The 16,634-nt window shown below is 46.6% G+C and overlaps 1 protein-coding gene across 2 annotated transcripts in view; it reads left to right on the forward strand.

Annotated features, from left to right (window-relative positions):
- LOC141271907 (uncharacterized) overlaps positions 1-16,634 on the forward strand; it is a 156,139-nt gene that overhangs the window by 78,964 nt on the left and 60,541 nt on the right. The window contains exon 1 of one of the 2 annotated variants that reach the window (XM_073682134.1): positions 12,178-12,262. The exons of the other annotated variant lie outside the window; for it this stretch is intronic. The gene's annotated coding sequence lies outside the window, so the exon portion shown is untranslated. Of the gene's footprint in view, positions 1-12,177; positions 12,263-16,634 lie in introns of those variants that run through there. 2 annotated transcript variants of the gene reach the window in all.

Here is a 16,634-nt window from a genome sequence, read left to right on the forward strand (position 1 = left end):
GCAGCAGAATGTATGGGCTTCTGTCAGGTATATATTATTGGAGGCAGCAGAATGTATGGGCTCCTGTCAGGTATATATTATTGAAGGCAGCAGAATTTATGGGCTCCTGTCAGGTATATATTATTGGAGGCAGCAGAATCTATGGGCTCCTGTCAGGTATATATCATTGGAGGCAGCAGAATGTATGGGCTCCTGTCAGGTATATATCATTGGAGGCAGCTGAATGTATGGGCTCCTGTCAGTTATATATTATTGGAGGCAGGAGAATGTATGGGCTCCTGTCAGGTATATATTATTGGAGGCTGGAGAATGTATGGGCTCCTGTCAGGTATATATTATTGGAGGCAGCAGAATCTATGACCTCCTGTCATGTATATATTATTGGAGGCAGCAGAATCTATGGGCTCCTGTCAGGTATATATTATTGGAGGAAGTAGATTGTATGGGCTCCTGTCAGGTATATATTATTGGAGGCAGGAGAGTGTATGGGCTCCTGTCAGGTATATATTATTGGAGGCAGAAGAATGTATGGGCTCCTGTCAGATATATATTTTTGGAGGCAGGAGAATGTATGGGCTACTGTCAGGTATATATTATTGGAGGCAGGAGAATGTATGGGATCCTGTCAGGTATATATTATTGGAGGCAGGAGAATGCATGGGTTCCTGTCAGGTATATATTATTGGAGGCAGGAGAATTTATGGACTCCTGTCAGGTATATATTATTGGAGGCAGGAGAATGTATGGGCTTCTGTCAGGTATATATTATTGGAGGCAGGAGAATCTATGGGCTCCTGTCAGGTATATATTATTGGAGGCAGCAGAATGTATGGGCTCCTGTCAGGTATATATTATTGGAGTCAGGAGAATGTATGGGCTCCTGTCAGGTATATATTATTGGAGGCAGCAGAATGTTTGGGCTCCTGTCAGGTATATTTTATTGGAGGCAAGAGAATGTATGGGCTCCTGTCAGGAATATATTATTGGAGGCAGCAGAATGTATGGTCTCCTGTCAGGTATATATTATTGGAGGCAGCAGAGTGTATGAGCTCCTGTCAGGTATATATTATTGGAGGTAGCAGAATGTATGGGCTCCTGTCAGGTATATACTATTGGAGGCAGGAGACTGTATGGGCTCCTGTCAGGTATATATTATTGGAGGCAGCAGACTGTATGAGCTCCTGTCAGGTATATATTATTGGAGGCAGGAGAATGTATGGGCTCCTGTCAGGTATATATTATTGGAGGCAGCAGAATCTATGGGCTCCTGTCAGGTATATATTATTGGAGGCAGGAGAATCTATGGGCTCCTTTCAGGTATATATTATTGGAGGCAGCAGAATGTATGGGCTCCTGTCAGGTATATATTATTGGAGGCAGGAGAATGTATGGGCTCCTGTCAGGAATATATTATTGGAGGCAGCAGAATGTATGGTCTCCTGTCAGGTATATATTATTGGAGGGAGCAGAGTGTATGAGCTCCTGTCAGGTATAGATTATTGGAGGCAGCAGAATGTATGGGCTCCTGTCTTGTATATTTTATTGGAGGCAGGAGAATGTATGGGCTCCTGTCAGGTATATATTATTGGAGGCAGCAGAGTGTATGAGCTCCTGTCAGGTATATACTACTGGAGGCAGCAGAGTGTATGAGCTCCTGTCAGGTATATATTATTGGAGGCAGGAGCATGTATGGGCTCCTGTCAGGTATATATTATTGGAGGCAGCAGAATGTATGGGCTCCTGTCAGGTATATATTATTGGAGGCAGGAGAATGTATGGGCTCCTGTCAGGTATATATTATTGGAGGCAGGAGAATGTATGGGCTCCTGTCAGGTATATATTATTGGAGGCAGCAGAATCTATGGGCTCCTGTCAGGTGTATATTATTGGAGGCAGGAGAATGTATGGGCTCCTATCAAGTATATATTATTGGAGGCAGGAGAATGTATGGGCTCCTGTCAGGTATATATTATTGGAGGCAGGAGAATGTATGGGCTCCTGTCAGGTATATATTGTTGGAGGTAGGAGAATGTATGGGCTCCTGTCAGGTATATATTATTGGAGGCCGGAGAATCTTTGGGCTCCTGTCAGTTATATATTATTGGAGGTAGGAGAATGTATGGGCTCCTGTCAGGTATATATTATTGGAGGCAGGAGAATGTATGGGCTCCTGTCAGGTATATATTATTGGAGGCAGCAGAATGTATGGGCTCCTGTCAGGTATATATTATTGGAGGCAGCAGAATGTATGGGCTTCTGTCAGGTATATATTATTGGAGGCAGCAGAATGTATGGACTCCTGTCAGGTATATATTATTGGAGGCAGCAGAATGTATGGGCTTCTGTCAGGTATATATTATTGGAGGCAGCAGAATGTATGGGCTCCTGTCAGGTATATATTATTGAAGGCAGCAGAATTTATGGGCTCCTGTCAGGTATATATTATTGGAGGCAGCAGAATCTATGGGCTCCTGTCAGGTATATATCATTGGAGGCAGCAGAATGTATGGGCTCCTGTCAGGTATATATCATTGGAGGCAGCTGAATGTATGGGCTCCTGTGAGTTATATATTATTGGAGGCAGGAGAATGTATGGGCTCCTGTCAGGTATATATTATTGGAGGGTGGAGAATGTATGGGCTCCTGTCAGGTATATATTATTGGAGGCAGCAGAATCTATGACCTCCTGTCATGTATATATTATTGGAGGCAGCAGAATCTATGGGCTTCTGTCAGGTATATATTATTGGAGGAAGGAGATTGTATGGGCTCCTGTCAGGTATATATTATTGGAGGCAGGAGAGTGTATGGGCTCCTGTCAGGTACATATTATTGGAGGCAGAAGAATGTATGGGCTCCTGTCAGGTATATATTTTTGGAGGCAGGAGAATGTATGGGCTCCTGTCAGGTATATATTATTGGAGGCAGGAGAATGTATGGGCTTCTGTCAGATATATATTATTGGAGGCAGGAGAATCTATGGGCTCCTGTCAGGTATATATTATTGGAGGCAGCAGAATGTATGGGCTCCTGTCAGGTATATATTATTGGAGTCAGGAGAATGTATGGGCTCCTGTCAGGTATATATTATTGGAGGCAGCAGAATGTTTGGGCTCCTGTCAGGTATATTTTATTGGAGGCAAGAGAATGTATGGGCTCCTGTCAGGAATATATTATTGGAGGCAGCAGAATGTATGGTCTCCTGTCAGGTATATATTATTGGAGGCAGCAGAGTGTATGAGCTCCTGTCAGGTATATATTATTGGAGGTAGCAGAATGTATGGGCTCCTGTCAGGTATATACTATTGGAGGCAGGAGACTGTATGGGCTCCTGTCAGGTATATATTATTGGAGGCAGCAGACTGTATGAGCTCCTGTCAGGTATATATTATTGGAGGCAGGAGAATGTATGGGCTCCTGTCAGGTATATATTATTGGAGGCAGCAGAATGTATGGGCTCCTGTCAGGTATATATTATTGGAGGCAGGAGAATCTATGGGCTCCTTTCAGGTATATATTATTGGAGGCAGCAGAATGTATGGGCTCCTGTCAGGTATATATTATTCGAGGCAGGAGAATCTATGGGTTCCTGTCAGGTATATATTATTGGAGGCAGCAGAGTGTATGAGCTCCTGTCAGGTATATATTATTGGAGGCAGCAGAATGTATGGGCTCCAGTCAGGTATATATTATTGCAGGCAGGAGAATCTATGGGTTCCTGTCAGGTATATATTATTGGAGGCAGGAGAATATATGGGCTCCTGTCAGGTATATATTATTGGAGGCAGCAGAATGTATGGGCTCCTGTCAGGTATATATTATTGGAGGCAGCAGAATGTATGGGCTCCTGTCAGGTATATATTATTGGAGGCAGGAGAATGTATGGGCTCCTGTCAGGTATATATTAGTGTAGGCAGGAGAATGTATGGGCTTCTGTCAGGTATATATTATTGGAGGCAGGAGAATCTATGGGCTCCTGTCAAGTATATATTATTGGAGGCAGCAGAATTTATGGGCTCCTGTCAGGTATATATTATTGGAGGCAGCAGAATGTATGGGCTCCTGTCAGGTATATATTATTGGAGGCAGGAGAATGTATGGGCTCCTGTCAGGAATATATTATTGGAGGCAGGAGAATGTATGGGCTCCTGTCAGGAATATATTATTGGAGGCAGCAGAATGTATGGTCTCCTGTCAGGTATATATTATTGGAGGGAGCAGAGTGTATGAGCTCCTGTCAGGTATAGATTATTGGAGGCAGCAGAATGTATGGGCTCCTGTCTTGTATATTTTATTGGAGGCAGGAGAATGTATGGGCTCCTGTCAGGTATATATTATTGGAGGCAGCAGAGTGTATGAGCTCCTGTCAGGTATATATTATTGGAGGCAGGAGAATGTATGGGCTCCTGTCAGGTATATATTATTGGAGGCAGCAGAATGTATGGGCTCCTGTCAGGTATATATTATTGGAGGCAGGAAAATGTATGGGCTCCTGTCAGGTATATATTATTGGAGGCAGCAGAATGTATGGGCTCCTGTCAGGTATATATTATTGGAGGCAGCAGAATCTATGGGCTCCTGTCAGGTGTATATTATTGGAGGCAGGAGAATGTATGGGCTCCTATCAAGTATATATTATTGGAGGCAGGAGAATGTATGGGCTCCTGTCAGGTATATATTATTGGAGGCAGGAGAATGTATGGGCTCCTGTCAGGTATATATTGTTGGAGGCAGGAGAATGTATGGGCTCCTGTCAGGTATATATTATTGGAGGGAGCAGAATCTATGGGCTCCTGTCAGGTATATATTATTGGAGGCAGGAGAATCTATGAGCTCCTGTCAGGTATATATTATTGGAGGCAGCAGAATGTATGGGCTCCTGGCAGGTATCTATTAGTGGCGGCAGGAGAATCTATGGGCTCCTGTCAGGTATATATTATTGGAGGCAGCAGAATGTATGGGCTCCTGTCGGGTATATATTATTGGAGGCTGGAGAATCTATGGGCTCCTGTCAGGTATATATTATTGGAGGCAGCAGAATGTATGGGCTCCTGTCAGGTATATATTATTGGAGGCAGCAGAATGTATGGGCTCCTGTCAGGTATATATTGTTGGAGGCAGGAGAATGTATGGGCTCCTGTCAGTTATATATTATTGGAGGCTGGAGAATGTATGGGCTCCTGTCAGGTATATATTATTGGAGGCAGGAGAATCTATGGGCTCCTGTCAGGTATATATTATTGGAGGCAGCAGAGTGTATGGGCTCCTGTCAGGTATATATTAGTGGCGGCAGGAGAATCTATGGGCTCCTGTCAGGTATATATTATTGGAGGCAGCAGAATCTATGGGCTCCTGTCAGGTATATATTATTGGAGGCAGGAGAATGTATGGGCTCCTGTCAGGTAGATATTATTGGAAGCAGCAGAATGTATGGGCTCCTGTCAGGTATATATTATTGGAGGCAGCAGAATGTGTGGGCTCCTGTCAGGTATATATTATTGGAGGCAGCAGAATGTATGGGCTCCTGTCGGGTATATATTAGTGGCGGCAGGAGAATCTATGGGCTCCTGTCAGGTATATATTATTGGAGGCAGCAGAATGTATGGGCTTCTGTCGGGTATATATTATTGGAGGCACGAGAATCTATGGGCTCCTGTCAGGTATGTATTATTGGAGGCAGCAGAATCCATGGGCTCCTGTCAGGTGTATATTATTGGAGGCAGGAGAATCTATGGGCTCCTGTCAGGTATATATTATTGGAGGCAGGAGAATGTATGGGCTACTGTCAGGTATATATTATTGGAGGCAGGAGAATGTATGGGCTCCTGTCAGGTATATATTATTGGAGGCAGCAGAATGTATGGGCTCCTGTCAGGTATATATTATTGGAGGCAGCAGAATGTATGGGCTCCTGTCAGGTATATATTATTGGAGGCAGGAGAATGTATGGGCTCCTGTCAGGTATATATTATTGGAGGCAGCAGAATCTATGGGCTCCTGTCAGGTATATATTATTGGAGGCAGGAGAATCTATGAGCTCCTGTCAGGTATATATTATTGGAGGCAGCAGAATGTATTGGCTCCTGGCAGGTATATATTAGTGGCGGCAGGAGAATCTATGGGCTCCTGTCAGGTATATATTATTGGAGGAAGGAGATTGTATGGGCTCCTGTCAGGTATATATTATTGGAGGCAGGAGAGTGTATGGGCTCCTGTCAGGTATATATTATTGGAGGCAGAAGAATGTATGGGCTCCTGTCAGGTATATATTTTTGGAGGCAGGAGAATGTATGGGCTCCTGTCAGGTATATATTATTGGAGGCAGGAGAATGTATAGGATCCTGTCAGGTATATATTATTGGAGGCAGGAGAATGCATGGGTTCCTGTCAGGTATATATTATTGGAGGCAGGAGAATTTATGGACTCCTGTCAGGTATATATTATTGGAGGCAGGAGAATGTATGGGCTTCTGTCAGGTATATATTATTGGAGGCAGGAGAATCTATGGGCTCCTGTCAGGTATATATTATTGGAGGCAGCAGAATGTATGGGCTCCTGTCAGGTATATATTATTGGAGTCAGGAGAATGTATGGGCTCCTGTCAGGTATATATTATTGGAGGCAGCAGAATGTTTGGGCTCCTGTCAGGTATATTTTATTGGAGGCAAGAGAATGTATGGGCTCCTGTCAGGAATATATTATTGGAGGCAGCAGAATGTATGGTCTCCTGTCAGGTATATATTATTGGAGGCAGCAGAGTGTATGAGCTCCTGTCAGGTATATACTATTGCAGGCAGGAGAATCTATGGGTTCCTGTCAGGTATATATTATTGGAGGCAGGAGAATATATGGGCTCCTGTCAGGTATATATTATTGGAGGCAGCAGAATGTATGGGCTCCTGTCAGGTATATATTATTGGAGGCAGCAGAATGTATGGGCTCCTGTCAGGTATATATTATTGGAGGCAGGAGAATGTATGGGCTCCTGTCAGGTATATATTAGTGTAGGCAGGAGAATGTATTGGCTTCTGTCAGGTATATATTATTGGAGGCAGGAGAATCTATGGGCTCCTGTCAAGTATATATTATTGGAGGCAGCAGAATTTATGGGCTCCTGTCAGGTATATATTATTGGAGGCAGCAGAATGTATGGGCTCCTGTCAGGTATATATTATTGGACGCAGGAGAATGTATGGGCTCCTGTCAGGAATATATTATTGGAGGCAGGAGAATGTATGGGCTCCTGTCAGGAATATATTATTGGAGGCAGCAGAATGTATGGTCTCCTGTCAGGTATATATTATTGGAGGGAGCAGAGTGTATGAGCTCCTGTCAGGTATAGATTATTGGAGGCAGCAGAATGTATGGGCTCCTGTCTTGTATATTTTATTGGAGGCAGGAGAATGTATGGGCTCCTGTCAGGTATATATTATTGGAGGCAGCAGAGTGTATGAGCTCCTGTCAGCTATATACTACTGGAGGCAGCAGAGTGTATGAGCTCCTGTCAGGTATACATTATTGGAGGCAGGAGAATGTATGGGCTCCTGTCAGGTATATATTATTGGAGGCAGCAGAATGTATGGGCTCCTGTCAGGTATATATTATTGGAGGCAGGAAAATGTATGGGCTCCTGTCAGGTATATATTATTGGAGGCAGCAGAATGTATGGGCTCCTGTCAGGTATATATTATTGGAGGCAGCAGAATCTATGGGCTCCTGTCAGGTGTATATTATTGGAGGCAGGAGAATGTATGGGCTCCTATCAAGTATATATTATTGGAGGCAGGAGAATGTATGGGCTCCTGTCAGGTATATATTATTGGAGGCAGGAGAATGTATGGGCTCCTGTCAGGTATATATTGTTGGAGGCAGGAGAATGTATGGGCTCCTGTCAGGTATATATTATTGGAGGCCGGAGAATCTTTGGGCTCCTGTCAGTTATATATTATTGGAGGTAGGAGAATGTATGGGCTCCTGTCAGGTATATATTATTGGAGGCAGCAGAATCTATGGGCTCCTGTCAGGTATATATTATTGGAGGCAGGAGAATCTATGAGCTCCTGTCAGGTATATATTATTGGAGGCAGCAGAATGTATGGGCTCCTGGCAGGTATATATTAGTGGCGGCAGGAGAATCTATGGGCTCCTGTCAGGTATATATTATTGGAGGCAGCAGAATGTATGGGCTCCTGTCGGGTATATATTATTGGAGGCTGGAGAATCTATGGGCTCCTGTCAGGTATATATTATTGGAGGCAGCAGAATGTATGGGCTCCTGTCAGGTATATATTATTGGAGGCAGCAGAATGTATGGGCTCCTGTCAGGTATATATTGTTGGAGGCAGGAGAATGTATGGGCTCCTGTCAGTTATATATTATTGGAGGCTGGAGAATGTATGGGCTCCTGTCAGGTATATATTATTGGAGGCAGGAGAATCTATGGGCTCCTGTCAGGTATATATTATTGGAGGCAGCAGAGTGTATGGGCTCCTGTCAGGTATATATTAGTGGCGGCAGGAGAATCTATGGGCTCCTGTCAGGTATATATTATTGGAGGCAGCAGAATCTATGGGCTCCTGTCAGGTATATATTATTGGAGGCAGGAGAATGTATGGGCTCCTGTCAGGTAGATATTATTGGAAGCAGCAGAATGTATGGGCTCCTGTCAGGTATATATTATTGGAGGCAGCAGAATGTGTGGGCTCCTGTCAGGTATATATTATTGGAGGCAGCAGAATGTATGGGCTCCTGTCGGGTATATATTAGTGGCGGCAGGAGAATCTATGGGCTCCTGTCAGGTATATATTATTGGAGGCAGCAGAATGTATGGGCTCCTGTCGGGTATATATTATTGGAGGCACGAGAATCTATGGGCTCCTGTCAGGTATGTATTATTGGAGGCAGCAGAATCCATGGGCTCCTGTCAGGTGTATATTATTGGAGGCAGGAGAATCTATGGGCTCCTGTCAGGTATATATTATTGGAGGCAGGAGAATGTATGGGCTACTGTCAGGTATATATTATTGGAGGCAGGAGAATGTATGGGCTCCTGTCAGGTATATATTATTGGAGGCAGCAGAATGTATGGGCTCCTGTCAGGTATATATTATTGGAGGCAGCAGAATGTATGGGCTCCTGTCAGGTATATATTATTGGAGGCAGGAGAATGTATGGGCTCCTGTCAGGTATATATTATTGGAGGCAGCAGAATCTATGGGCTCCTGTCAGGTATATATTATTGGAGGCAGGAGAATCTATGAGCTCCTGTCAGGTATATATTATTGGAGGCAGCAGAATGTATGGGCTCCTGGCAGGTATATATTAGTGGCGGCAGGAGAATCTATGGGCTCCTGTCAGGTATATATTATTGGAGGCAGCAGAATGTATGGGCTCCTGTCGGGTATATATTATTGGAGGCTGGAGAATCTATGGGCTCCTGTCAGGTATATATTATTGGAGGCAGCAGAATGTATGGGCTCCTGTCAGGTATATATTATTGGAGGCAGCAGAATGTATGGGCTCCTGTCAGGTATATATTGTTGGAGGCAGGAGAATGTATGGGCTCCTGTCAGTTATATATTATTGGAGGCTGGAGAGTGTATGGGCTCCTGTCAGGTATATATTATTGGAGGCAGGAGAATCTATGGGCTCCTGTCAGGTATATATTATTGGAGGCAGCAGAGTGTATGGGCTCCTGTCAGGTATATATTAGTGGCGGCAGGAGAATCTATGGGCTCCTGTCAGGTATATATTATTGGAGGCAGCAGAATCTATGGGCTCCTGTCAGGTATATATTATTGGAGGCAGCAGAATGTATGGGCTCCTGTCAGGTATATATTATTGGAGGCAGCAGAATGTATGGGCTCCTGTCGGGTATATATTAGTGGCGGCAGGAGAATCTATGGGCTCCTGTCAGGTATATATTATTGGAGGCAGCAGAATGTATGGGCTCCTGTCGGGTATATATTATTGGAGGCAGGAGAATCTATGGGCTCCTGTCAGGTATGTAGTATTGGAGGCAGCAGAATCCATGGGCTCCTGTCAGGTGTATATTATTGGAGGCAGGAGAATGTATGGGCTCCTGTCAGGTATATATTATTGGAGGCAGGAGAATCTATGGGCTCCTGTCAGGTATATATTATTGGAGCCAGCAGAATGTATGGGCTCCTGTCAGGTATATATTATTGGAGGCAGCAGAATCTATGGGCTCCTGTCAGGTATATATTATTGGAGGCAGGAGAATCTATGGGCTCCTGTCAGGTATATATTATTGGAGGCAGCAGAGTGTATGGGCTCCTGTCAAGTATATATTAGTGGCGGCAGGAGAATCTATGGGCTCCTCTCAGGTATATATTATTGGAGGCAGCAGAATGTATGGGCTCCTGTCGGTTATATATTATTGGAGGCAGGAGAATCTATGGGCTCCTGTCAGGTATATATTATTGGAGGCAGGAGAATCTATGGGCTCCTGTCAGGTATATATTATTGGAGGCAGGAGAATGTATGGGCTCCTGTCAGGTAGATATTATTGGAAGCAGCAGAATGTATGGGCTCCTGTCAGGTATATATTATTGGAGCCAGCAGAATGTATGGGCTCCTGTCAGGTATATATTATTGGAGGCAGCAGAATGTATGGGCTCCTGTCGGGTATATATTATTGGAGGCAGGAGAATCTATGGGCTCCTGTCAGGTATATATTATTGGAGGCAGCAGAATCTATGGGCTCCTGTCAGGTATATATTATTGGAGCCAGCAGAATCTATGGGCTCCTGTCAGGTATATATTATTGGAGGCAGGAGAATGTATGGGCTTCTGTCAGATATATTATTGGAGGCAGCAGAATCTATGGGCTCCTGTCAGGTATATATTATTGGAGTCAGCAGAATATATGAGCTCCTATCAGGTATATATTATTGGAGGCAGGAGAATATATGGGCTCCTGTCAGGTATATATTATTGGAGGCAGCAGAATCTATGGTCTCCTGTCAGTTATATATTCTTGGAGGCAGCAGAATCTATGGGCTTCTGTCAGGTATATATTATTGGAGGCAGCAGAATGTATGGGCTCCTGTCAGGTATATATTATTGGAGGCAGCAGAATGTATGGGCTTCTGTCAGGTATATATTATTGGAGGCAGCAGAATGTATGGGCTCCTGTCAGATATATATTATTGGAGGCAGCAGAATCTAAGGGCTCCTGTCAGGTATATATTATTGGAGGCAGCAGAATGTATGCGCTCCTGTCAGGTATATATTATTGGAGGCAGCAGAATGTATGGGCTCCTGTCAGATATATATTATTGGAGGCAGCAGAATCTAAGGGCTCCGTACGCCTCGTACACGCGCGGCTCCGCTCCGTACGCCTCGTACACACGCGGCTTGGCTGCGTACACATGCGGCTCCGCTCCGTACACCTCGTACACACGCGGCTCCATTTTGTACACGCGGCTCCGCTCCGTACAACTCGTACACACGCGGCTCCACTCTGTACACGCGGCTCCGCTCCGTACGCCTCGTACACACGCGGCTCGGCTCCGTACACCTCGTAGACACGCGCGGCCCCGCTCCGTACGCCTCGTACACGCGCGGCTCCGTACGCCTCGTACACACGCTCGGCTCCGCTCCGTACACGCGCGGCTCCGCTCCGTACACCTCGTACACGCGCGGCTCCACATTGTACACGCGGCTCCACTCCGTACGCCTCGTACACGCGCGGCTCCGCTCCGTACACGCGTGGCTCCGCTCCGTACACCTCGTACACACGCGGCTCCACTGTGTACACGCGGCTCCGCTCCGTACGCCTCGTACACACGCGGCTCGGCTCCGTACACCTCGTACACGCTCGGCTCCGCTCCGTACGCCTCGTACACGCGCAGCTCCGCTCCGTACGCCTCGTACACGCGCGGCTCCGCTCCGTACGCCTCGTACACGCGCGGCTCCGCTCCGTACGCCTCGTACACGCGCGGCTCCGCTCCGTACGCCTCGTACACGCGCGGCTCCGCTCCGTACGCCTCGTAGACGCGCGGCTCCGCTCCGTACGCCTCGTACACGCGCGGCTCTGCTACATCCACACTGTAAACCCCTCCTGACCCCACACATAACCTTCACCTCATCCAGCACCATGACAACCAGCACAGCAGAGTCCTGCATCCACTGAGGCCCCTGATCATGTGACTCCTGACTCCTCCCCTCCTGTGACCTCATCACAGGTCCTGTGCGCACAGAACAGCCATATATGTGGTGGCGGCTCTGCAGGTGGAGGTATGTGGAGATTCCCCATTACTAAGAATAATAACGCTTTCCTCCCTCTCCTCTGATAGATACATACGACCCAACTATGAAACACCGGAAGTCAGAAAACACATATTGCCCCCATAGTACAGCGTCCCCTGTCTGACACACACAAGTATAGTGTCCCCACAGTTACGCCATCCCCCTACACAGGCCCGGCGTCAGCACCCGGGCAAGTGCCGGGGTCCACTCGCCGTCGGGGTGAGTGAGCAGAGAAGTCCGGTGCCAGCTCCATACAGCCTGCAGCATTATATGGGGGCCATACAGCATGGAGCATTATATGAGGGCCAGTATCCTGTATGGAGCATTATATGGGGGCCAGTATCCTGTATGGAGCATTACATGGGGGCCAGTATCCTGTATGGAGCATTATATGGGGGCCAGTATCCTGTATGGAGCATTACATGGGGGCCAGTATTCTGTATGGAGCATTATATGAGGTCCATTCTGTATGGAGCATTATATGGGGCCCATAATACTGTGTGGAGGACTATACTGTCCGGTCTGCACTGTGCGCTGCGAGAATTCGCCGATTTATGAGATGTTGTAGAATTTACAATAGATATTGCTCATGTAATGTAAGAAGTGAAATCTTTGCATTCTACTATACCTATATTTCTCTGCTGTATCTGTGCATCATGAATTGTGGTATGTGTTAAAGGGGCCCACTGAGATTCTTTCGCCCGGGGCCCATGAAATCCTGGAGCCATGCTTGCACACCACACACACATTCTTCACTTTATATTCTTAATGACACTGTTCTAGGACCCCATTGTTAGGCCCCGGCTGTCATGGCGATATATTGGGGTGTGTTGATGGGGAAAAGGCCTCCTCCTCTGTGCGCCTCCGATCACATAACAAATAATCACAGTTGAGTCCTCAGTAGTTGATGCCTTTAATGACTGAAAAGATGGGAACAAATAACCGCTATCCAGGCTCCTCCGGTCTTTTCATCCAGGGCTGCCACCAAGAATTTCAGGGCCCCATAATGGCAAAATTTTCAGGTCCCCTTGAGACTCCACCTAGCTCCGCCTCCAACCCCCGAACCTTCCACAGTCCCACGCTCACTCTTGGAAAAACTCCACTTCTGCACCACGTCCTCACCAATCACACATTAACAGTTACCATCGAACACAAGATCACACACACAGACATCAGCTTTTGTTTTGGCCAAAAGATTTTTTAAGCCCCAGCCATAACAAGGTAGACTCTTCTGGTAGGGCCCTACTCTGCTCTAACCTTTTAAACATTTCTTGAAATATCCAATACTCTTTTTACAAGGGTAAAATACTGTCACACCATGACCAGACCACATATTCCCACCACATAATGACCAAATAATACCATGTATAAGGGAGAAATATTCCATACATTGACCAGATCAAATATTACCACCACACAGTGACCGAATAATATCACATACAAGGAATAAATACCCGACCTAAAAATGTTACTTTCACAAGCGCCCCCAAGATAAAGATAAAGTGGTTGCCAGAAAAGAAGCTGCAAATAGATATGCAGATCTTGGGTACAAATCTGCGTGTGAATCCCAAAAGATTAAAATAGATAGAAAATCTATTGCGCTATTTTCAAGGGGTGAATAAAAAACAAAAATAGAAATACAAGTAGAGAACTAATGATACTCTCCAAAATAAATGTTTTCTCAATATTTAAGTGAAATAAATACACCAGAGAAAACAAAAAGTTCACAGGAATATTTCATAAGAATGAATAGTCTTTAATCTACTGAAGTTTTCCAATTGGAAATTAGAGAGATACTAAGTTGTAATTGTTATTCTGATTTTCTGAGTGGATAATCCAAAGCAAACATCCATAGTAGGTGTAACGGGTCTGGGAGGTGGAACCTCTGAGCAACTATACAAAGGGGCAGTCCTTGTAAGGAAGCGGGTGGCTCCCAGGGAAGGCGGGCAGGTAGTCACGGCAAGTGACAGGGACAGTCTCTTGACAGGCTTGTGGTCACGGCAAGTGACAGCAGGGTAAGAGTCTCTAGACGGGCAGGTGGTCACGGCAAGACAGCAGGGTAAGAGTCTCTAGACGGGCAGGTGGTCACGGCAAGTGACAGCAGGGTAAGAGTCTCTAGACGGGGCTAGCAGGCAGGTAGCAGGTGAGCGCTCCCAGGTGAGCGGGCAAGAGTCTCTGGACAGGCAGGTGGTCACGGCAAGTGACGGCAGAGCCTCCAGGTAGGCTAGCTGGCAGGTAGCAGGTGAGCGCTCCCAGGTGAGCGGGCAAGAGTCTCTGGACAAGCAGGTGGTCACAGCAAGTGACGGCAGAGCCTCCAGGTAGGCTAGCAGGCAGGTAGCAGGTGAGCGCTCCCAGGTGAGCGGGCAAGAGTCTCTGGACAGGCAGGTGGTCACAGCAAGTGACAGCTAAGCCTCCAGGTAGGCAGGTAGCAGGTGAGCGCTCCCAGGTGAGCGGGCAAGAGTCTCTGGACAAGCAGGTGGTCACAGCAAGTGACGACAGAGCCTCCAGGTAGGCTAGCAGGCAGGTAGCAGGTGAGCGCTCCCAGGTGAGCGGGCAAGAGTCTCTGGACAAGCAGGTGGTCACAGCAAGTGACGGCAGAGCCTCCAGGTAGGCTAGCGGGCAGGTATCTGGCAGGTACTTCCTGGTCCGCAGGCGGACTGACCCATAGACAGACTGGCAGGAGCTGGTAGGCAGACTGTTGGACCACAGGATAGCAAGCAGGTAAGCAGGTATCAGGCAGGTATCAGGCAGGTATCAGGCAGGTATCAAGCAGGTATCAAGCAGGAATCTGGCAGGTGACTGGCAGGTAACTGGTAACGGGACCTGAGGGCTGAAGCAGAGTTGAAAGGCTTTGCAACAACATTGCTCGGGCACCTCCATTTTGGAGGAGGTGCCTTATATATGGTGAGGTCCTCCGGCCATTGGCCGGGGACTCCTTAGGACGGCGCGCGCGGCCCCTTTAAGAGAGGGGGAGCGCGCGCGCGCCCTAAGCATGGAGGCCGGGAAGCAGCGCGCGCTGCCAGCAGAGCGGGAGGAAGACGCCGGGCACGGAGCGGAGAGGTGAGGGGAACGGCGTCCCTGCCTAGCAGGAGGCAGGGACGCCGACGCTACAGTAGGTTTACTTGCTGTAGCAACTATCCCTCTGTTGGGAGCTAACAGCAAACAAGAGTTAATCATGGATTGCAAGGGAACTTAATGTCAGTAGTTTTCAAAGCACTGGGTAATGGGTAAATCCTGCTGACAGGATATGGGGCGTGCATCCGATGGTTGATAGTAGATAGACGTAGTGTGATGTGCTTACTTACTTGATCCACATGGAGCGTTGGCGTCCGGTAGAAAGTAGCGGGTAATTTACACCCTCTGAAGTGCGGAGTAGACTCTGTGCAGCCTGCAGCACGGCCTGTATGTGCGTACATGAAAAGGAGGAAGTAGGTATCGCAGAGCCAGGGGCGCTCCGGCCGGCAGCGTCCCTGGTTACCAACCTCTGTTGAACGGCGTGTGCTGGGAAGCTGCGTGACGTCACTGAGTACGAGGAGTCTCTCAGACTCAGATCATGATTAAGACCTACTGAGTCGAAACGCGTCGATCAGACTCATAATACCCATTTTCTGGGATTATTAACTGGTGGTTGTACTCATTCATTTTGGAACATTATTTTTTTTAACTTGTATTTAATAAAGGAAGACCCAAGCTTTTAACCCATCCTTCGTTGGAGATATTTCCTTTTGTGCCTCTATTGAATCGACCCAAACCAGGGCGGCTCCTTGCGAGGATTTTCGGGGAAGAAAGAATGATTCTACCACTGCTGAGCTGACTCTCCCTTTCCATTTTCCCTCTTTGTATAATAGGGCGTATCAGTGCCTTTTTTTACGAGCAGTCATAAGAGTCTGAAGGGATTGGGTGCTCACATATCCCCACCCCAGGGCCTGTAAATAAAATGGAGACCGAGTGTCTCATTCAGTGTCTGTGGCTGGAGGTGTGGAGACCTCCAGTGTGTCTGTGATAAAAAGACACTGACTGTGAGCGGGTGAACCCGCAGCACTATATGGACTGTTTGTTTATTTTCTGTTTTGTTACTTTGTGCCAGAAAAGGCTGTGTTTTGTTTAGTTGGAAAGTGCAGTTTATGAAGCCTGAATTCACCTGCCTTGAACATTTTAAAGAAACAGTATCGTGTGGCTACCTCTAACGCGGCTGAGTACAAAACTCTACAATAGTATAGTGGGATCACCGATGACATTATAAACAGGAGCTCTGTATATAGTATACAGTGTATAGTTAATGCAGTGGCTCAGAGGTGACATTGTACACAGGAGCTCTGTATATAGTGTACAGGTAATTCAGGGATCACCAGTGACATTA

Source organism: Phyllobates terribilis, unplaced genomic scaffold, assembly GCF_046119375.1.
Source record: "Phyllobates terribilis strain yellow unplaced genomic scaffold, ASM4611937v1 Scaffold_5__5_contigs__length_657084704, whole genome shotgun sequence".
NCBI lineage: Eukaryota > Metazoa > Chordata > Amphibia > Anura > Dendrobatidae > Phyllobates > Phyllobates terribilis.